Source organism: Myripristis murdjan, chromosome 22 (assembly GCF_902150065.1).
Source record: "Myripristis murdjan chromosome 22, fMyrMur1.1, whole genome shotgun sequence".
NCBI classification, from domain to species: domain Eukaryota; kingdom Metazoa; phylum Chordata; class Actinopteri; order Holocentriformes; family Holocentridae; genus Myripristis; species Myripristis murdjan.
The window spans coordinates 17,900,973-17,924,021 of record NC_044001.1 but is presented as its reverse complement, the minus strand read 5'-3'; the positions used below and the strand labels follow the sequence as shown (position 1 = coordinate 17,924,021).

Genomic DNA, 23,049 nt, shown 5'->3' with positions numbered 1-23,049 from the left:
TCTTTGATCCTTATTGTAAACTTTCATTGTTGTCCGTCTGTCTTATGGCAGCTATTGCGATTGCTTGGTCTCATCTTAGCATCCTAAACTCCTTAGTGTTAGTATCAGCTCAAGCTCTTAGCGCTGGATAAGCCCTTGCTAATGTCATAATGGTGATGATTTGGCTGAGCCCTCCGGCGCTATGTCAATTCATTGGAGAGAAGTTAACAGCCACAATTAACTGAAATTAGCTGAATGCTATTGAGCAGTTCTGTGTGTTTGAGGGCAGGGCACTGACCCTCGCAACCCTACACTGTTCCCCGTCAATTATAATATCACTGCTGCAAGCCAACTTAATGATACTCTTCCCCCTGTCATTGTGAGCATCGGATGGAATCAACTTGTCAATAATCGTAGTGCCGATTAGAGAATGAATGATTATCTCTGCTGCTTTAACAGCCTTTGCCTCGTCATCAGTAACTCTGAATAAATATTTAAACATAAACCTTTCTAGGAAAGAAACTGCAAATGATGTAGACTCTAGTACGACTTAAATGTGTCTCTATATGATATGGCTGGACAATAAGGAAAAAAATAAAAATCACAATATCTTTGACTGAAATCAATATTGTGACGACACTGTAGGGATGACTGTGCTTTCACATGATATTTAGATACAAAAGATTTTTGATAAACAATCATTATTAATGTGGATATGACGACCAAGCAGGTAGAAGCGAAATAAAGTAAGTAGCATCAACAATGTAATAAGCGTAATAACAGTGTAATAAATTCAGAAAATCACAGCACTTTACTGTAATACAGACTTTTTAAACCAGGAAAGAAAACACTCATGCCACTTCACGATATTATAATACCCCAAATCCCAATCCTAAGACAATATCTCATATCATATCACAATATCAACATAATATCAATATATTTCCCAGCCTTTGTGTGTTATGGACCTCATTTTATGCACATCAGATGCAAATGTACAGCAAATGGTTGAGGTTTGGTCCCAGAGAAACCTGGCATCACAGCAGACGGACCAGAATAAATGAAATGCAGTTGTTATTGGATTCACTTGCAGCTGAAACAGCTGAAACGACTCTCTGCACTCCTGCTTTGAAGTTCCTTAACAGACTTGTGGGTCAGACCTCCTGAGGAGAGAGAAAGACTCAATTCATCAGGACGCATTAGAAGTGAAAGGAGCATACTCTTCATGTCCAATCACTGGGGGGCCTGAAGAAGAGCGAGTGTATGAGGCTAGAAGTAAGAATGCTGCAGGAAAGACGGAGCAGAGCGCAGGAGTGTATGGGGATCTCCTGTGAGGAGGCCAGCCCTGGGTGGTTCTCACTGAAAGCCTATTTGTGGATGAAAGTGCAGCAGCCCTGGGGTCCACTCGCACAGAGAGACGAGGCCAGTGATTAAGGGGGCGCGAGGGCAGGACGGCCCTTTAATTTGGGGCGGTGGAAAGGAGGGGGGCCGGCACTGGTGTATCTGTAGCCAGACAATGGCGATTACCTTCCTCTTTATCTGGCGGAGAGGGGGCTTTGAGAGAGCAATCTGAGGAGCGGAGGAAATGGCACGACACAGGATTAGCGGCACAACAGGACGGTAAATTAAATGTTGGAGATGAAAGAATGAGGCTCTGACATGCATCAATAGAGAGCATTTGCTGCATTCTAATAACAGCAGCCGAGGAGAAATACCTGTAGAGATTAGTGTGTGAGAGAGGGAGGAAAGATACACAATAAAATAAATGACTTTGGACGTCTTTTGTCATGTGACAACCCTCAGCGGGGGAGCAAACAGGAAGGGTGTGTTTGTGACCATGAATGTAACTGTGTTAAAAAGTTGCGTGTGTAGCGGAGAGAGATGTTGCCAGCAGGTCATAACTGCACAAACATGCTGGGTGCCTAAATGTGATCGCATCTGGACCCGGCTAATCCATGGCATAATCTGTAGCACCTGTAGTTGCTTTGGGACAAGTGAGATTTAAGTACCGTTTTTGCACAGCCATCCCAGCATCCATGATAGATGCTGATTCACTGCAGCTCAGATACTGAAATGCACCGCCATACATTGCATTTACATTAGAGGCAGCAACATTCATGCGCTGCCTAATCTATGAGAATATGGGCATAGGTATGTTGCTGAGGTTATCAAGTTGGCACCTACAGATATATAATTATGTCTCCTGAAGTATCATCAGTTTTAGCATCCCAGACCGACTCCCCTCTGCACTCGCTAAACACCAAAAAAGTCACCCACACTGCCCTACACTAACACATACAGGCTTATCCCTAACTCCCAACATTTTCCAATAATCCGCCATCAAGGTTTTCTCAGCAAACTTTCTCAGTAGCTGCTCAAATTAGTCGGTGTCTCTTACAGCATCAATGGATCCAAATCGCACCCAAACAAACCTATCAGAGACTTAATAGAATTACTGGACTACATTAAAACTTCTAGCAAAAGTTCTCCGCTCTATGTCAGATGCAGCGGAGACATTTACAAGCAAATCATAATGTATTCAAGCATATTCAAGTCATCATTAGTGGAAAACAACACAAAACAAACATTCTAATTAGCGTCTCACGTCCTGATTGACAGGTATTATAGGCAAAATAAGTGAGAGACTAAAAAAAGCTGAGATGAATGACATAATGAGAGAGTTGGGGAGGGAAAGAAAGAGTGCAAATGTGGTGAATGTGGCGTCGGATACACTTGTGACAGCTGACACGGAGTGAGAGAGAACAGGTCCTGAATGCAGGCAGCAATGATTCAATCAGAGAGTAGCTTTATCTAGGTTATTACTACACTGAAGCAGGAAGATGAAGAGGAGGCTCGCCTTAATCTCAGCTACAATGGAAGGGAACAAAGGCACACTTACAAGCACTATCAGCCACAAATATCAAATCAGCTCTAGCTGCACCTAATCCTGCCAGACAGCATTGTTGATTCAATGAACCTGTGGTCAGGGACATATGCAGCCATATGTGCAAAGAAAATACACACAGGCACACACATACATGAATGGACACACACACAGACTGACTTGTTTACTTGTCATCGGGGACCAGCTATGCATGTCTCAGTGCTGTCATGCTCTTAATGCAAATACATATCGTTTTGTCACAAGACCGCCTAATGAATGTAGGACAACAGGTAGTAAATTTGTAGTGTGCTCACTGAATACGTCAGAATACATCCTCTCACGGTCACATGAGCATGCATCATGTATCCTAGACGTGTCGGTACCACCTCAAATCACCCTGTTCCCAGATAAAACATTGCGACAAGATCCATGCTGCAATTTGTGACTTTTGAACTTCTGAACACCCACATCCTCAGGGCCGCATCCACAGTTAACAACAGCAGTGGTGGGAACGTCCTTGTTCAGGATGGCTCTTGGCAGAGGGAAAAGGACACTGGCAACTTCATTATCCCACAATAACAGGCTAATTATTGTGTTTGTTAGCAACAAATCAGAGCACAACAGACTGCATGTCCCTGTCCTGTTTTGAGCATCTTAATTACTTACACCACCCCTCCCATACACACACACACACACATACACACCCATCCTTCTCTCTGTTGCCACTGCTGCTGTTGTTATTTTGCATATAAAAGGCAACAGCTAATTGTCTGGACTATAAATATTCGGCATGCAATTAGCGTCCTGGCCTGCCTCTGTGCTGTGTTATCACCTCGACGTTTGGTATGTGGTGCAGACCGCACACTCAATTCTCCGTATCTAATGGGAGTTTGATAGCAGCACAGAACCTTTGTTTCTAAGAACAAATGACAGTCAGTGTCTCCCTGTCGTCTCGCCCCTCCACTTGGCTTTGAGGGGAGAACGCATCCACATCATCAATTGTGTAAGGGAGCACTGGAAGGTTAATGCTCCATAGATGATACCTGTGGACGGTGTGCTATGTAGGGACATGTTATATCAGCATGGCAGGAGTTGCCATTCATTAGAGAGCACTAGATCAAAGAACATAGTGTTTGCATTCTGACATAAAGGCAAAACAAGGTAGACAGGAAATTGAAATGCAATGAATAATCATTAGACATTCCTGCTTATTAGTACTGTGATAAGGTTCGCACAGCTGTTTGTGACACCAAAGTCAACTCTGCTGTTGCAAGTGAAATATTAAAAAGGTATTTGGTGACATTTTTCAGTGGCCTCGGGGACAAGAAAGGAGCGGAAAAGAGAGGATCATGCGGAAGACACGAGGAGAGGCCTGAGAAAAAAGGCCAGGGTACCCTGAGACTCTCCTCCACCTCACCTAAAATCAAAGGAAGAAGGAGAGGGGGAGAGACGGCGGAGAGGTGGTGGAGGGGATGGACAGGCAAGGGAGCCTTCACGGATGATTGCAGCCCAGTTTGAGCTGCTAAAGTGCAGACGTGAACTTCTTTCATCTCCCTTCAGGGTCACTGTCCACTGAGGGAAGGGTCCTGTCATCCCGCTCTCACTTCCCCACAGCGAGCTTCCCAGCTCCTCCAGCTTCCCACCTAACAGAGTCATGACACCCTGTGCCAGGCTAGCCTCCTCAACAGGAGCAGCATCAGCCCAAAGCAGGGAGCAGCACTATGGGCAGCAGAGAGTTAAAGCATCACACAGCTTCAAGTAGGCCTGGAAATCAGGGAGGCCATGGAGAAGTGCACTTTAGGACAAGCCAAACTGACTCTATTATGGCAGAGATAAAGAATGGATGGAGTAAAAAGAAAGAGAGACGGGAAAAAGCAAAAGATTTATCAGCAGCACAGCTCACTAAATCTTTTGACGTCATGGAGGTGGTCATCTAACAACAAAAATATATTTCCTGAGTAATTAGGCGAAATGAGGCTACAAAGAAAAACCATGGAAACGGTCATCTCTCAAAGTGAGAGGAACCAAAATGAAAGGAGAACAAGAAAATGAAGCAGGTGGAGTTTTGGCAGTGGAGAGAGGCTGAGATACAGTGAGACTGACCCTGGCCTGGCTGCCTGGAGCTTGGGGGCTCGTTAGAGGCAGGATCCTGAGGGCTCCTAATTGGGCCAGCCTGGGCCATGCAGTCTGAGAGAGAGAGAGAGGGGAGTCAGTCTCAAGAGCTGGGTTTGGAGAGGGGGATGGAGGGGTGTGGGAGTTGATGGCAAAGGGGGCTTTCCAAGTCACATGAAAGTTTGTGGGGATGACTGTACCATAATTAGATTAATAAGTAGCTTAATTTATCGCAGCAGAGGATATCAGCGGCTCCACATTAGAGGCAGGCCAGAAGATTAGCCCCGATCGGCGTTTCCAAAACACGATTAGCCCCCCGGCACAAAGACCAGGCTCTTTCACAGGTTCCTACCACAAGGGCTGGGATTAGAGAAACATGTTGAATAATCAGCAGTGCCCCCGCATGCTCCTCTCAAGTCTGCACCAGCTAGGGGTGCAGTGCAACCCTTTGCCCCCTCCCTGTCCTGCTCACAACACTTATCAATTAGACCATTACAGGGTCAATTAAAGTGAAGAGCGGCTACACTAACACTAGGCTCCCTGTACCACCCAGGTTCACACACTGTACACCTTCTGCATGTTCACTTCAGCCACCTCTTCCTCCTTGAATTATCAAGCAGCTGATGCATAATGAGTCATCCTAAAATAATGTGTCGACCACATGAGTATATGGGTAATAACTGTGCACCCACCCAATGGCTTTTGCCCATGAAGTCAAGCCCAGACAATTAGCATTTTGGTGGGTGTATGGCCACTAAGTCGTTTGGATATCCCAAGAGCCCCTAGGGACACACAGCTTCATGGCTAATTGATTGTCCCCCCAATCTCCTCCAGAATGCCAATAAAGACCCCGGCATATGTTCACTCCAGTCCCGGCCACATGCATCATGAATGCAGCGCTCTTACTAAGCTTTAGATCCCTTGATCCTCTACATCCTCTACATCCAGCCTCTTGGTTAAGAAAAAAGAAGTTGAAGAAAAAAAGTGAGTGGCCTTGAGCCAAGCCAATCTCTGCAGAGTAACCCATCTATAGTAGAGGGGTTACAGATGTCAGCCATCTCCTGATAGAGCACTCAAGGAATATCTATTGGATCTGTCAAATGGCCAACTCTGAAACACTGTGGGCATGGTGCCTCAGAGGCAGTGGATGTAACCACCTGACCTTCTCTGAGCATGACAGCAGCATATGTACAGCATCTAAAGATGATCCTGCTGTACACAAGCTATTCCACACTTGGTGTATACCTACAGCACCATGGGTTTTGTAGTAAGGGTACCAAATATCATCTAACAACTTTATCCATAATCATCAAGATGTTTGGTTTTGTCCAGCATATTGACCCCTATCTTAGAGTATGGTGCATGGAGATCCAGTCATGAATATGGACCTTGCTCGCAAGCTTATGTTTAGAAATTGCTCAGCTGTCGCCACCTTGCCAGGGAGAGGAGTCCTGTTTACCCTTGAAAGCCAGCAACTTTTACATTTCCCGCTGCTGTGCTGCCACCGCATGCCGATTATCCTGTGTGACTATGCAGCTCCATGCATTGGTGATAATGTGCGCAGAGTCAACATGTCCTACAGACTGCGCTCGCTGGCAGGGGTTGGCCTCAGCACACCCCAACACACCCTTTCAAACAGGTCACTACAGCAGGGCTCACCTCTGCTGCCTGTGGTGGAGGTGTGAGACTTTGCTGGGGAGGTGCAGGAATCCAGGATGAGAGCTAGTTATGGACAGATCCATGTGTGTGTGAGTGTGTGTGTGTGTGTGTGTGTGTGTGTGTGTGTGTGTGTGTGTGTGTGTGTGTGTGTGTGTAAATGGCTGGAAAGGGGGAACTGAAGACGTCACACTACAATTACATCCACCCCACTAATTAATCATACTCACATTCATTCACAATTGCTTTCTGGGCATTCCAGTAGAGCGTTGTCTACAATATTGCACCGACACTTCAATATTACGCAACAGGAAGACAAAAATTATAAGCATAATAATCTCAATAGATGCTGTATGTAATGCCTCCCCAGTGTGTGTGGTGGAGTATGTATAAAATGGGGTTTCTGACCAGATAATGTATGCGATTATACTAGAATTTAATTTTGCCAGAAGTTCAAAACAATTATAGTATTCAAAGCTATGCCTACAGTAAATACCAGTAAGGGGCATTGATTTGTAATTACATTTCTGTAAATAAAAGTTTTTCTTTCTTAAAGTGGACTGTATTGTGTCAGCTGTTTCTTATCCACTATCATCCCGTACCTAAACCCTCTAACACTCCCAAGCTCTTTAGTCCACTATATTATTTGAATTAGTCCTGAAAGCAGAAATCAAGCTTAGTTAGACTTTTTAAATTGCTACCTTGACCTTTGAAATCCCTCAGATTGTCAGATTTAAGGGTTGGATGGAGGTGGAGAAAGAACTTACCCAGTAAAAGCTTCACCTAAGAGGAAGAGGAGGTGGCTGAGTGAAGGTGAAAAGCTGGTTGGACACATTAACACTGGAGAGCAACCAAGTAGCTCAGAGACATGTGTGCAGCATTGATGAAATGCAACTTTTAAATCCTCCCTCGACAATGACTGGAAGGAAAAAAGTCCCGGTGGATTAAGGAGCAGCTACAAGTTAGCATGGATAACATATCAGGCCATGGTCACATTTATCTTTGCCTAGGCTGATACCAGCTACATCAATGGTCAGCCAACTCTCTCCAAAACCTCACCCCAACGTCACAGCCCAGCTCTCTCTGTACTCTGCTTGTTAGATAGCATCTGTTCCACTCTGTTCTGGTGAAGCAATGTCTGCTCCTGAACAAGCGAGGGAAAAAACAAACAAACCCTGAGCTTGATCAGGCCATGTGCAGTGTGCGGCGTGTAGCGCGCCCTGCTCCGCTCCGCTAGCTACCCCGGCAGCTAGCCTTCGCCATGCAGCAAATTAGAAACCCTCGCCATCAGGCAGACAGCTGGCAGCCTTCCCACGGGAATGCCAATTAAGTTTGTAAAACATTTAGACAACAAAACTGTACAAGAGAAACCATCCCACAGAGGCGATCGTCCCCGCAACTCCCAACAGTCCTCACCATGACCTCCCCTGCCCCCTCCCCCATCTGCAGCAGCCTCCAGGAAATACCACCTCGGTGTATACACAGGCCCAAGAGAGCAGCAAATATGCTCAGAGAAATACATGAATACCAAATCAAAGCCATTGATTTTGTCATGCTAATGTGTTGTTATAGCAAATTAAGAGATGATGTTTTATTAATAAGTTGGCGCCAAAACCATTAGATAAAGACGGCAGTACAAACTGAAAATGTTTTGTCTTCTAAATGGTCAAATAACAATTGTCAGTTCTATAACCTTGTAGTCCTCAAAAAATCTCCTGCTTTGGCCGTTGTAGAGCCAATAAAAGAAAGCGTTTTAACAGACAGAACAGTTACAGCACCCCATGTATTGAACTCCTCTAATCTGCTATTGTTGGCTTCTTATGCCACACACAGTGTGGCAGCAAACTAAACCACAGAGGACAACTTCAAACTATAACACTATGCCTGATCAAGTGTCCAGAATGGTAACTTGAGTTTTTGGCCTTGGGAAAAAAATGCTGGGCAGGGATTAGAATAATACCTAAGTAGCTTTCTGAAAATTGAACCCTTGAGTAGGAAAGGAATATGGTGGCCTTAGGCAAGAGTGTGACCCACGCTCTCCTGCCGAATGCTCGAGCTCAGAGGTGTTGTTCGCTCATCCAGGCAGCCCACTCCAAAATTGTTTCAATGTGACATGCGAGGATGTGACAGACAGAGTGGCAGCGTGAGTAACTAATTGAGACAGGATACAAAAAGATCCTCTCAGCCTTAAGTAAATGGAAGTGGGAGAATGCCCTCAGCTCCCAATCCCCCCCACACACCCCTATCCCTGCTCAGGGCACCTCAATCAATGTTAATTAGTTGAGCAATGATTAATATGGAAGCTAAATGAAGTTATTTCATGTAATCGGTGCTTCCTTTGAAAGATCATTCATTATGTCAACATGACTGTGTTTGAATTCCTTTAAGACAACACTGTTACAGAGCGGGGAGAGGTGGCGGTTTTTGAAAGACAGACAGAGATAGGAGTAACATAGACATCGACAGCTATGCAAAATCCAGGCTGTGAGAAACCAAGTTCGCCACACAGACCCAATCTATTGATTGACAAAAGAACAATAAATCATCACTGAGGCATAAATTTACATTCACATAAAACCAAATCTTGCAGAGCATAATGTAGACAATACTGTCTCTGGAGAGGAGCATGACTTCTCTAGCACTGTCCTCAAATTAGCATGAATGTAACAGATGATTGTGGTGTCTTGACTCAAACCCAGACATACCCAGACATTAGAAATTAATTTTAACTTGAATAAGTATAGACCGGCGACTAATGCTAATGCTCAGCATTTACATGCAAACCAACTGTAGGCTATTGCAAGGCACATCCATAAGTCTTTAGTGACATAAAACCAGCTCATTTTTACTGAAGACAATGCATATCAGGCAACTCAGCAGTGTCTGGCCAGCTTTATTTTCTAACCTTAATGCCTCTCTCTCCTTCATGGTTTGATCGTATGCACACAAGTAAGGCAATTCACTTCATCCTCTGCGGCTATAATACCACCGAGGCCTATCTCCTGCTGACAGAACCTTGCTGTCTGCTTCTTTTAGCTAATACACTTCAAGTGCAATAAAAATATATTATCGCTTTGACTGAAAATTTAGCCAGGGCAGTTATATATGGCTGCAGCGGCCTGTATAGTAATAGTGAGAGTGCATAAGCAATGTCAGGTTTGGGTGAGACTTTGCTGTGGCCACTGGAGGCAGCGCAATACACAAACTCTGAATCAAACTTCTAACTATCCAGTGCCCTCTTAGAAATCAAGAGCAGAAATCAGTAGATTAAACTGTTGCCATTGTCAGTGTCTCTATGCCTGATTTTCTCCTTCTGTCTCATTTTCGCTGCTATCAGATGACCTCTCTTCCACGGATGGCACAAGGGGAGACACTGACAACTCCATAATTGTCCTAACAAACAGCTCAGTAAATGATCACTTTGCTCCTATGGTGGATGTAATGAGGCAGGATGGGGTCAGTCTATTTTTAAAAGACTCAGGGATGGAACCAGAATTTAATTTCAGCAGACTGTGTGCTACATCTAGATATACTTTTATTAAGAAATGAAAGCTGGTAATTTTAGATACAAGCAGTGTAAATTCACAGAGGGCTAATGGAGTTCTATTTTAGAGGGGCCTTTTCCTTTTGGGCTTTTAGAATCTAATCTCAGCCTATTGTCAATATGCTCAGGGTGTCTAATCACCCTTAACCTTGCATCAGTGCCCTAACCCCTTCTTTTTCCCTGCCCTCCAACAATTTAAACATAATTTCAACATAATAACAGGACTTTTATCATCCTAGTGACTGCACCTTCTACCAGAATCACCACAGCTAATGGGATCTAATCTATAGAATAAGGGGCATTAATATATATGCAAATCAGCCGAGGCTACATCTCTCGCAGGAGAGATAGAATGAGTTAACATACATGCGCATGTATCGTTTGTGTCACATATGTCACTTAGTCGTTAATTACTGTTAACCTGCCAAATGCAAAGATCTAGCTCTGCACATACCGGAGCACGTGTGTGTTTGAGTAATAATGTTCTTGTTTCTGTGGAAGAAAAAGGCCCCTTCCCCCCTTAAAGGTCCAGCAGTGGGGGGAATTTGAGGCACTGGGGGTTGAGGGTTGCAGGTCGGCTGTTCAAAGCCACTCTGTGCATTGTTGGGTAGTAGAGGATTAGGTCTCTCCAGGCTGCAGAATTTGCTTTCTAATTAAAAGGGATAAGAAGTAGAAAAATAGTGAGGGGCATTACTACTGTAGAGAGAAGGGGGTGGAAAGGAGAAATGCTGAAAAGAGGGATAGAAGTTTGTAGTGTCACCACTGGTGTTTGATCACAAGACTAAGCAAGAGTTACCAACCTCTTGTCCTTACTCTCCTTGCTTTTTCCCTCTCCACTCCGTCTCCAGCCTTCCTCTCATTAACTTGCCTCACGTTGGCAGCACACTTTGAACCTCAAAACAAAGACAAAACAGTCATGCTAGTTTTTGCTTTTCACCTAAAGTGCCATTGTTATGCAGTTTTAATAACCATCCTGTAGATTAAGAATTTAGGCTGCAGAAATTACAGCAGTCTGTGCTCTAATCCCTCTTTGTTGAAATGTTCAGACCTGTTATGTCAGAATTATACATCATCCAGTTGATAAACATGTAATAAATAACAGTGTTACAATGTTAACAAAGCAATGTAATTAATTCTAGTGATAAATACTTACAGTTTGTACTAAATAAAGGACTAACATAGAGTGCATTGTAAGTTTATAAGTAGGGCATCATTAGTTTAATTTTCTTGGTCAAAAAACAGGTAAAAATACAAACAAAATGAATGATTGTGACTGTCATGTGAAAGGAAACTGATGGGCATCTTCAGAGTATTGAGACAATTCCTGTGAGCCACTTAACAATATAATACTTGACCTGGGGGGCTAGTTTGTGACCCAGCATGTGTTTTTATTTAACCCTTACTCCAGTGTCCATCCCTTGCCTGTCCCCAGTCCTCCAGTCAGCATGCAGCCGTTTTGCTACCTTGTCCTCCAGCAGGGGTCCAGCTCTCCCCAGGCACCCGACAAACGAAGCCCGGGCTTTAAGCACACACAGAGGCCTGATTCTTTTTCTCTGAGCCCTGGGAGGTTAACGACATGCCAGCGGAGAACAAGACCTCTCGTTCTCTCTCTGCCCCTCCATGCATCGCTCCCCTCTTCTCTTGGCCAGCCCCCTCACCAGCACACGTTCCGGGGTTTTTGGCTGTTCTGCACCAGCACAAACTCCCTGAAATCTCCAGCCCCTGAAAACTCCATCTCAAACGGTGCAGGAACTCATTTGTTGGTGGTGTCTGGTTGTTAAAGTCCCCCCCCATCCACCCACCCACCCAACCCCTCCCCTCTTCACCCATTGCCACCACCACTACCACTTTCACCAAGCTCCATGAAGCTCTCACCTTTTACTCCTGGGCAATCCGATCCTATTTGGAGTGTGTGACGAGGGCCATTCTCCATCACCTCACTGATCAAGGGCCCCCCTGTAAAGCAGGCCCAGGGATGAGCAGATACAGATTTGGGGAGAAGAGGGAGTGGGGCATGTTGTGAAAGAATCTGCAGTGAGCCAAGGAGAAGATTAAACGGTGGCCAACCCCCAACCTTCCTCCCCCCACCTCCCCCAGAACTCCCCTCTACTTCACTAGTGTCCTGAGGGGGAGAACCAGGGGGGAGAAGGGAGGGAGAAGGCAGGGGGAGGCCAGTGGCACAGTGGTGGCTGAGCCATCTTGTCATCATAGCAGGACAAGCACATTCAACCGTGTCCTCTGTACCCTCCCATCTTATTCCAGACCCTGTATTGCCCTCCACTGAAAACCATCAAAACCCCTCTCTCGGCCCCTGCCCCCGTTGTTGGAAGAGCACTCTCTGCTGGTGTCTTTTCTTTTTTAAAGGGCAGGGATGAGTCCCGGGCTCTGCAGTCTTTCCAAGCATCCAAATAAATTTGTGTCCGGGCAGCAACATAAGCAGCACAGGGCTATTTGACATGGGGAACAGGAAAATGACATGCACTGGCAGTCATGCCTTGATGTCTTGCTTTCTTTCCTTGTCACTTTGCATCTCACCTTTATGCCAGATCCACGCCAGCCTCCTCCTCATAGGTGGCGCACACACACATTTAGGATGAAAATACACCCTTGTGTTACTAAGTGGCATAATATTAATTGGTGCGACTGTGAATACACTTCAAATCTCTGTTGAAGTGTTTGTGTTTTTATGAGGATGTATCAAATATCCTTCTTAATGCAAGCAAAGACTTCTTAAATTACTAAATACCTAAAACCACCACCAACCACAAAAGAAGCGAAAACAAAAACAAACAAAAAAAAAAAACCCAATAGTGAAATGTATTGTTCTTGTTGCAAATAAAATAGGGATGCTCACCGCTGAATAATTTCTGAAAATCCCCTCTTCTAATTTCCTGATCAATACCTCAAAAAAAGATCAGTTTCATAATAATAAACACGCTAAGGACATCTACAAAACAGCTTTCCTTTAGTATGATAAATGGATGTCAAAGTGAACTTAATGCAATTTGACATGCAATTGAAGTTGTGATCCAAAGGAAGGGGACCACAGTTAATGCCTAATTAGTGTCCCTAAATAATAAAGCAACTTAGACTAATAATTATTGCATGTACCCATTCTACCAGCTGCACTGACAATTAACCTTTCTCAATTGGTGATTCGCAATTTGAGTAAATCCTGTTATCAGCAAATATAACACATGGCACACACACACGCGCGCACACACACGTTCCACCCACTACTCAAGGAAATCTATGCAGTGTTTACGGTTGGAAAGCAGAACAACAAAACAAACAGCAGATATCCACTTTCAGTAAACATCGCCCAACCACTCATACAGTATCTTCCCAATGGCTTAGAGAGGGTGGGGAATCAACTTTAGGTGGTTGCTGTGAATGTCATTGAACTACTTGTGTTTACGCAGGCTTAATATTGCTGTGACAAGGTCTCTTTAAACACACAGCGAACGCTTACGAATGCATCAGGTCAATTCTACCCAAGAGGCTAATTTTATAACTGCCTGGCACTGCTGTCACGAAACTGGCAATAAACATAAACAAATACAATTTCACAGCCTCAGCAGAGGTGGAAAGAATGTAAGCATCGTGGAGCAGAGTCGGAGAACCTCACCAAGACATCGTGATTGTCTACGGTTTTGACCGCTGTTCAAACAGGCAAACGGCCATGCTGTCCAAGTCTCTGATATTAGATCATTGGAGCCAAAAACACAATTACCCAGAGACAAAACAAAGGTGAAAAGATTCAGGATTTCTGTGAGCGTTTTCCCAAAATGCCTCTCCTTCATCCCAATTTGGCAGCACTTGGCTTGTTGCCCACTCACATTGTGTGGACGGCCCTGCCACTGTTGCCATGGGGATGTGTGGACCTGCGCAGGCCCTGAAGGCAGAATGGCCTGGTGGTGAGGTGGGGGTTATCATCAGCAGCAGACTCCACTGGGCCCCATCCAGAGGCCTGGGTGCAAGAGGAGCTGTGAAGCAGCAAAGGCTCTGGTGCAGCACCTCTGTCTCTGGGGGGCCACTCTCACCTCTGCGTGCTGCCTCCTGCCTACGCTTTGCAGAGTTCTCACCCAGCGGACGCTCTGCGATGGGACTCTGTAGCGTGCAGGGCTCCGGCCTGTCCACTGGGGGCCGGCTGCCTGACTCCCGTAAGCCTGGGCCAGACGGGGTGGGCTGGGGTGGGAAGGGGCCAGGCAAGGCAAGCTGGACTGTGGCCCAGTGCGGTGACTGCCTGTCTGCCCAGGCGCTGGGCCACGCTGCCACTCCTCCCTGGGCTCGTGCCCCTGCACTTGGATTTCAAAGGGATGTGACAGGGGGACTGGCTTTCCCTCTCTATCGCAGGACCCATGCCCCACCAACAGCTTCTCCAAAGCCCCTCTCACCCCCCTCAAACAGCTTTCAGCCCCCGCTCTCTCCCAACCCCCAAATGCCCCTCCAACAGCTTTTCTGTTTCAGCCATGAGCCCAGGCTCCCTCTCACACTGTGCCATTCCCACCACTGCTGCCTCACATTTGGGAGGAGAAGGGGGAGGTTGTGCTGCTACACTGCACCCATCTGCCCCATGTCTTTCCATGCTGTGGACCATGATGCTGCAGCATGGCTCTCTGGGCGCCGTAAAGACTTTGGCAAGTACACTGGGCTTTCAAGCACCCCTCCCTTTGTACTCTCCCTGTCCACCACATGCACACACTGGTGCACACCATCTGATTTAAAATGTACTTACACAAAAACTAGTGCATGTAATCATGCTCATGTTGTGGAGGTAAGCAGAGACAGATGGTGGCTAATACAGATGAATGATTTAGACTGTGTTTAATTCAAGCTGTATAACAGTATTGTATCGAAATACACTGCTTTTGCATTGTTCAAGCTACCCCAATTACACCCCTCAACCCCAAGCCACCTCATGGCGATCTGCATCTGGCTGAGTCAGATGCGGTGCCACTGTGTCTGTGCGGTGGAGTACACCAGCTCATTTAGCAACTGGCCCATCATCAGTAAGTATCTCACAAACCAAAATGACATTGACAGGCTGCGTTTCAATTGGCCGAGATCTCCCTTTTTCTCTCTCTATCTAGGTTTCTCTCTTCATCGCTCCCCGCATGGCATTTCTCTGGCAGGTTCTCCAGCAAAATTCCTTCCCTCCTGGTCTCGGCATTCCCGCAGCCAGCCTCCCTGCCTGGGCAGAACGCAGTGGCTGGAGTGGGTGGGACGGTGCTCCCCCCAAGCCGGTCCCAAGCTACCGCTAAAACTCCAGCCCACAATACATTCCACTAGCCACTGACCAGTCCCCCCAGCAACCAGGAGAGAGGTGAAGAGAGGAGGGAAAGAGCCACTGTGGTAGTGTAGCTTATATTTTTTGCTTGAGTTTGACATGACCACAATACTGTCAAAAGTTCCTCTTATATTCTATACACTATAAATGTAGGCAATTTACTCTGTTCATTAACATTTTATTAGGCTACACAGCCCATGTTTTGCAGTTACTCACTGTGTTCACCAGTTTGTATGACCACCTGAGCCAAAGTGATAAGCTGTCACTCTGCTGTTACTAATACCTGGACAAAAGATGTGAAAAATCGAGACAAAAGAGTGTTCAGTTTATTTTTATTTCATCAACAATGAACCAGTTCAATACAGCGCCTCCTCAATGGTTTACGCAACATAGCAAGGATGAAAAGCTCATGTTTCTCAGCACTTGAACAAACTGCCCTCTCTCCCACATCACAACATCTCATGTGATGAGCTGCATATTGCAGCCGACAGAGGCAGGCTGAATCTCTCTGTTAGTCCAAGCTGCTCCTGGACAGCTCAAGTAGCAGTAGGACAGGAGCCGGACAGCCCCCTCCTCCCCTCCCTCCTACTTCTCCCCCAAGCCGAGCCAGGCGCTGTGTTTACTCTCCTAATTACAGGGGAGGGGCCGGCTGACAGGCGAGCCATCACAGATTCCCCACAGGCCTGGGGCTGGGAACGCTACAAACACCCGTCGCTGTCTCCCAAATGTGACGGCAACGTCCAACTGTCACTGGGGAGCCTTCACTGGCAAAACCCAAGGGCCCAAAGAGAGATATTAAAGACATGAGAGGAATTGGCAGAGTTGGCACTAACAGGGGGTACGCTTGAGAAGTCGAAGTGGGGAGCTGGGGGCATCGCCAAAGTGTCATTCAAAGCAAAGTGGGGTTTGGACAGGGCACAAACACCAATCCACACACACACACACAAGCACTTCTCTCACTCTTATCTAACTAAGGGGGACAGTTAGATATACCAGACAAGAAATGCAACCAGTGGAGCCACTAAACTAATGGACCGTGTTCATAGAGCAAGTTAGCCCCTTGGATAACATCATTCAGCGCCAATGGCCAATCCCAGAGCCCGATACAAACCACGCAGCATTTTGAGCTATGTCTTGCACCTGTCCAATAAGCACCTCTTTTACATAAATGCACCAAAAACATATGGACTGAAGAGAGGTGTGGGATCAAAAAAAAAAAAAAAAAACATTTGGTGGCGTTTTAATACTTAGAGCCAACTATGAAAATATATGTAGTCACTTAGATATACTTGTCACTCAAGTTTGTCACTTTAAGGTGCACTTCACAAAATTGCCAAGGGTTGACTGAAGTCAGGTCCATGTAGCCTCAACTGACAAAAACATGGAAGAAGCACATAATTAGATAGTTGAGTCTTTATGGTTGGAGCTGTCAGCTCAACGTGCAAATAGAGTGTGTGTTCATTCCACATTTTTTGTCAGCTGACCCAAAACAGTTCTCACTTCAATCGACTCTGCAATTTTGGTGCACCTTTAACTTTATTGATGCCAATGTATCGAGCACCGTGCAGGTCAAAAAGAAAACAACTTTATTAATCTGTTCTTGTACGCTGAGTTTAATAATCCCTGCCTAGAGTTTTGTAAACTGCACCTACAATGCATGTGTGTCTGCATGTGTGTGTGTCTGTATGCGTGTGTATTCATGTGTGTATGTGTGTGCATGTGTATGTGTGTGCGTGTGTGTGTGTGTGTGTGTGTGTGCGCGCACCAACCCTCCTCCCAGGGAGGTATAATCCACTGGAGGTTGTAATGCCCCGGTGCTGTTGGGGGGTCTAAGAGAATCCCTCTGGAAGCATGGTGGCTGACCCTATCACATATTCAGGTCAAATAAACAAAACAGTGTTGAGAGAAAGGTTAAAATGGAAGAAGCATCTCTTCACTGGCAGTCCCAGTGGCTGAGATCTTCTCGTTCCCTGCCGGCAACACTCACCTCACCCCCGAGAGGCAAGACAAGAAAACCATTTGATAAATCATGAATAGTCACAGTTGTGCAAGCTCGCTGTGACCATTTCTAAAATTTATTATGGGGATTACACACAAAATCACACAATGTAACATTTTCAAATGTGTTATGAATGCCTCCCAAAATCCAATTCAAATCCTAGGTTACCAAATAAGCCTGAACAAATCCCCCACATTGAGTTCTTCCTCCTTTGAAGACTTGAGAGGTCCGGTCTGCAGGGCAGGTTTTACCACGCCATGCAGACACCTCAGCACAGAGAGAAGGCTAGCTATAGCTATAGGTGGAGGAGACTCAGAGAGAGAGAGAATCAACATGACAGAGGGAGAGAGAGAGAGAGAGAGAGAGAAAGAGAGACAGAGACAGAGAGAGAGCACAGGATAGAGGCTGGAAAGATGCTTGACAATTGTATCAGCACAGACATCATTAATTGCCAAACTGAGTTTTTTAATTACTTCCAAGGCACCAGAAAGGCAGAAATTAAGTATGACAGTCATAGTAAATAAACTATGTGCATTTCTTTGGTAATAAAACTATTAATAATACAAAAATACAACTTCAATGCTTAGTTACATAAATACATAAGAAAACACAACATTCACAGTAAAAAAAAAAAAAAAAAAAAAAAACATGCTGGTGGTATGTCTGCAGAAGAAGCAGAAACTATCCAGATTGTGGGGAGATGAGCTCTTTACACGGTAAATTCAGTCAGTGTTAACCTTGAGGCGGCAGGACACACACACACACACACACACTCACTCACACACACACACACACACACACACACACACACTTCTCCTGCCTCATGTTTGTCCTTGTCGTTTTTTCCACAAGTCTTGACATTGCCTCCTCATTGATGATCTGAAGGCGAGTGTGTTTAATTGGTTCCGTTTGTTTTGCCGCCGAACTCCTGTGCAAACACAACACAAACAATTACAGCACTAATTAAAAGGCGTGTCATATTAATGGCGAGAGCAAACTCAGCAAACACACACAGCACACTGTATGTAACCTTCATATTGGAATTCATGAAGAAAACCGTTTAGACCCCAAACCCAGCAGTTTCATGATTATTATACCATTTTATACCCATTCAACTCTGGTATGTTTAGTATAATTGACTAAGTAAGAATGTGGAAAAACAAATTATATAAAACTTGATGAATATCTCTCTAGCTGTGATAAATAAGTAGTTGTAGTGCCAGTAGTAGGAAGGTTGAAGTCCAAGCCACACACCGCGTGGACTCTAAAACCATGGCAGATACACAAGCATTAACCAAACACTGGAACACAGCAACATTCAAAAGCATAAGGGTTTAATTCTATAATCATTTTAAGCAGAATAATTTGTCTACCACTTTGCAGCAAGACTAAATTTGCAGCATTGTGAATAATTCCAGAGATAAAATCCCATGATGGGTGAGATGCAGAGTGCTGCCTGCTGAATGTGTCTGGGTGCCTCTGCTGCACAGTGTCAGTAAACTCTTCCCAAACTGACACTGAATGGGGCTTCTCTCCCCCTTTAATCCCCGGGGAAGACTCTGAATGTGTTTTGATGACCTCTGGGGTCAGTTACATGTTACATTACACAAAGGTTTAACTCCTTTGTGATAAGGGAATTGCGTGGGTAAAGCCCTCTATTTAGGCATCTTGCTCAATACGCAGTGCACCTTTTGCAAAGCAGCAGCGGTGGCAACATATCCATCAAACCTGCCAGGCTAATTAAAATACAGCTTGTGATTATCCCATTTCAGCTCATTTCTCTCCCTCTCTCTCTCCCTCTCTCTCTCTCTCTCTCTCTCTCTCTCTCACTCACACACACACACACACACACACACACACACACACACACACACACACAAACTTACACAAACACACAGCAAATCTACCCACAATAATTACTGTTTGCATGTGAAATTAAGCATTGTAACCACAGTCATTTTCTCAACCTAACTTTGTGCCATACATGTGACCTGAACAAAATTATGAATTATTACTATTAACATGATTAATTACTGTGCTTGCATGATATGAGTGATTTGCATGACCTTTTTTTTCTCATTTTCAGTCAAAATAACAAGTGAAAGTGTGTAATTCTATGTAAACCAACATTAGTTTTAAAACTCTGTGGAAAGCAGGCAGGTCAAACAAATATCCCTGGGCACATTATTGCTGCAGAGGATGTTTATTGACTGTGAGTGTTCAATGAAAAAGTGATACCAAAAAGAGGCAAATAAGCCAAAGTAATAAAACCAAAACTGAATGATTATGTCTCACTTAAGCGAGTTTTATTTGACTTCTCTTTGCTTTGTTGCAAGAAAGACACACGCACGCAGTGACTGAATCAAATTTCCCTTCCAAGCGCATTCCTCATTAAACAGAGAAGAGAAACATATTTAGCCAGTGAAAGAGCTTTTTTATGACCTTAGATTAGCGCCAATTCTATATGAATTGCCTTCATTTGCGTTTTTTTAAAGCTCAGAATAAATTCCACTGACATTCCTCGTATTCAGTCATGCGAATATCAAACAGGCAGGGAAAGAGCCAAAGGTGAGGAAAGCCGCACGGAGAGTTAAGGATATGTGACACAGTTGCACAGCCTGAATTTGGATATCAAAAAAAAAAAAAAAAAAAAAAAAAAAAAAAGACACCTGTTTTTGTCTACCCAAATACCCCAGAATTTAACTCTCAACGTTTTATATTTTACTCTTTTTTTAACATCCGATTTATGCATGTTTTCATTCTTCTTCTCAGTCATGCAGCTATTTATTGTTGTTTTATTTTTATTTTTTACGCGTGAATATAGGAGAGAGGCGGGGTGTGCGGTGCTGTCATGCTCATTAATGACCCAATCTTGAAATATAATTTTATTTCAAGGCTATCAAACAAGGGTCGATCATCTAGGCCTGTGCGGTTTTTTTTTTTTCCTTTTACAAGACGTATAGGCTACGCATTAAATGGTAAAAATCACAGGTTGGTGTAGGCCTATTAAAATCCTCACCCTCAGGTTCACTTTACCAGAGGCGGAGATAAAAGCCGTCGTCGTCAATTAGCCGGGAGTCAGTGGGAGCGCTGCCTGCCAGAGGCGTTTAACTCCTTCTCCCTTTAAACGTCCTTTTAAGATACAAAGTCCCTGCGGAGGGCCTGGCTTTACAATTTAATAAATTATTTAGCAATTTAAACGGTGAGATCCATCAGATAACAGTATCAGACGTCACGATTTTCCGCACAGCGTTTGTAACTCTCGCGCTGGGTTACATTACCATGCAAGCTGTTCAAATCGGAAGAAATATTCCTTACAATTAGAAGAAAAAAAACCAAAAAAAAAACAACGCAATTTCAGCCATGAGTTATTATTTGTATACAGGCTGATGTAAAGTGAGGCCATGGAAAAGTCCGTCTTAGAGGCCCGACGTCTAAAAGCTGTGTGAAAAAAAATGAATTCGTATCTGTTTTGTATTCATTTTAAAGATTATGCCTGGAATAAACATTGCAGCATGCGCGCATTATGGTAGATTTTGGTGCGAGTTTGTTTACAGCAGGTGATGCACTGGTTAATAAACAGGTGGATTAACTGTGACCTCCAGATACTGATCATCATGAGGCAAAAAAAAAACAAAAAAAAAAAACAGTATGAACAAAAATTATTAAGCATAAATATATATTCCCGTCCTCATTTAAGTTAAATCAGTTTGATACTGCTCTCCATGATCTGTAATAGGAATTTCTACAGGCCTAAAAAGGTACAAAAGTGAGTTCAGGTGAGTTTAGCCTCCACTGTTTATAGCCTGTGAGGCTGACATGATGCCCAAATGTATTATCCGGCTGTAAATGACAAGCAAACAGGGATACCTGAATGAGGTGCGGCTCCATTCCTTTAAACAGGGAGTCAGACTGATGATCAGCTCAACTTTGCCTCTGCTCAGACGTGATGAGAGTTTTGTAGTTTGAAAAAAAAAAATCCAGCCGGCATGATCCACGTAACCGCTCCGCTTGATCAAAATCTGTCAAAAGAGATGCCATTGAGTTTGCATGTGTACCAGTTTGGGTGAGCCTCATTAGGCGGCAGCTCTAAATGCAAAACATCCAGTGCTGTTTCCCACCAGCACGAGATCTATCACTGCACCTTTGACACTGGCCTTCCACACTGCTAGAGAGAGGCAAATGACGATTCATAAAACCCACGGTCTGCCTGTGTTTATAAATCTAAATCAATATTCAAATCTGTTTGAAGTGAGCGGGTGTGTCCGTGCAAGCGCGCGGTGTGTGTGTGTGTGTGTGTGTGTGTGTGTGTGTGTGTGTGTGTGTGTGTGTGTGTGTGTGTGTGTGTGTGTGTGTGTGTGTGTAGGTGTTCCACAAAGCCTCTTAAGATGATACATTTACCAAGCCGTGACAAAAACCCTCGGCATATTATTTTGGGATGGGCACGCAGGTTCAAAATTCAAGTGACGTAGAGGAGGCTTATTTTGTCCCTTGTAGGTCTATCAGTAAATGTAAAATAAAGACGGTTACAACTTCATCACTGCTGCAATAAACAACCGCTATAATTAACACAGCAAACAATATATAGAAATTTAAAAAATGCACTTTTACTATTATTATTATTATTGTTGTTGTTGTTGTTATTGTTATTATTGTTGTCATTATTACACAGTCACACAAACAAAATCTGCAAAAATGCACCTTCTTGTAAATCAAACCCAAGTTAACGCAGGCCTACCTTCAGGAGACTATTTGTCGCTGGTTTTTGCTTCACTCTTCCTCAGCGCCTTCCCTGGGCACAAAACGACTGAGGTCAGGCGGAACAAGGAGCTGAGGTGCACGGGGAAGCAGGTGGCATTCACAGCCGCCAGAGTCGCTGAGGATATGCAGGATGGCTCTGCACTGCAGCCAACTTGAGGAGCGGTCCTGACGGAACTTATTCCCCCTGCGTCTGCTCTCATCTCTGGGAGCATCAGTGTGGTCCGGAGCTCAGAGCCTGGCTGCTCAGCCTCTCTGGCTGGGAATCCCCTCTGTAAATATTCTGGGTGAATTTTCTTCGCTAGGCCCGTATCAGCCTGATGGCAGCAGACTGGCTGGCTGTGTGGATGGGAGGACAGTTTTAAGGAAATAAGTCTCTCTAAATCCCCTCTTTGCGACGCACTGGAATGTGAGAGGACGGTGCAGCCTTCACATGGAGAGCCCTGCTTTAGCCCGGGCGATTTTTTTTTTCTCTCTCACACACATACCATATATTGGGGCTATTTATTTTTCCTTCCTCTTTTAACTCCCATTTATTCCCATTATGAATAAATGCTATAATTATCAGTAGCTGCGCATTCTTTTTTGTCGGAATATCTCATAAATAATAGATCCAGTGTAATGTGAATATTTGATATTCTTTTCTCGGTGGTCGGGGAATTTTAAACGGTGGTAAGCCATGAGTAAAAATAGCCAGAAAGATATGTTTTTGAATAATTGTTATATATACTGACGATAATAAATACAAACAATAATTTCAAAAAAGTTGGAGAGGGGGGGTTGGGTTAAAACTATGCCCTTATTGGAGATAAGAATTATTTATAAGT

The 23,049-nt window shown here is 44.4% G+C and overlaps 1 protein-coding gene across 1 annotated transcript in view; it reads left to right on the top strand.

Annotated features, from left to right (window-relative positions):
• The first annotated feature begins 10,911 nt into the window (after nucleotides 1-10,911).
• Nucleotides 10,912-23,049, top strand: part of LOC115354312 (inositol-tetrakisphosphate 1-kinase-like) — a 578,973-nt gene continuing 566,835 nt past the window's right edge. Inside the window, exons 1-2 of the mRNA XM_030044655.1 lie at nucleotides 10,912-10,925; nucleotides 21,239-21,243. The gene's annotated coding sequence lies outside the window, so the exon portion shown is untranslated. The remainder of the gene's footprint in view (nucleotides 10,926-21,238; nucleotides 21,244-23,049) is intronic.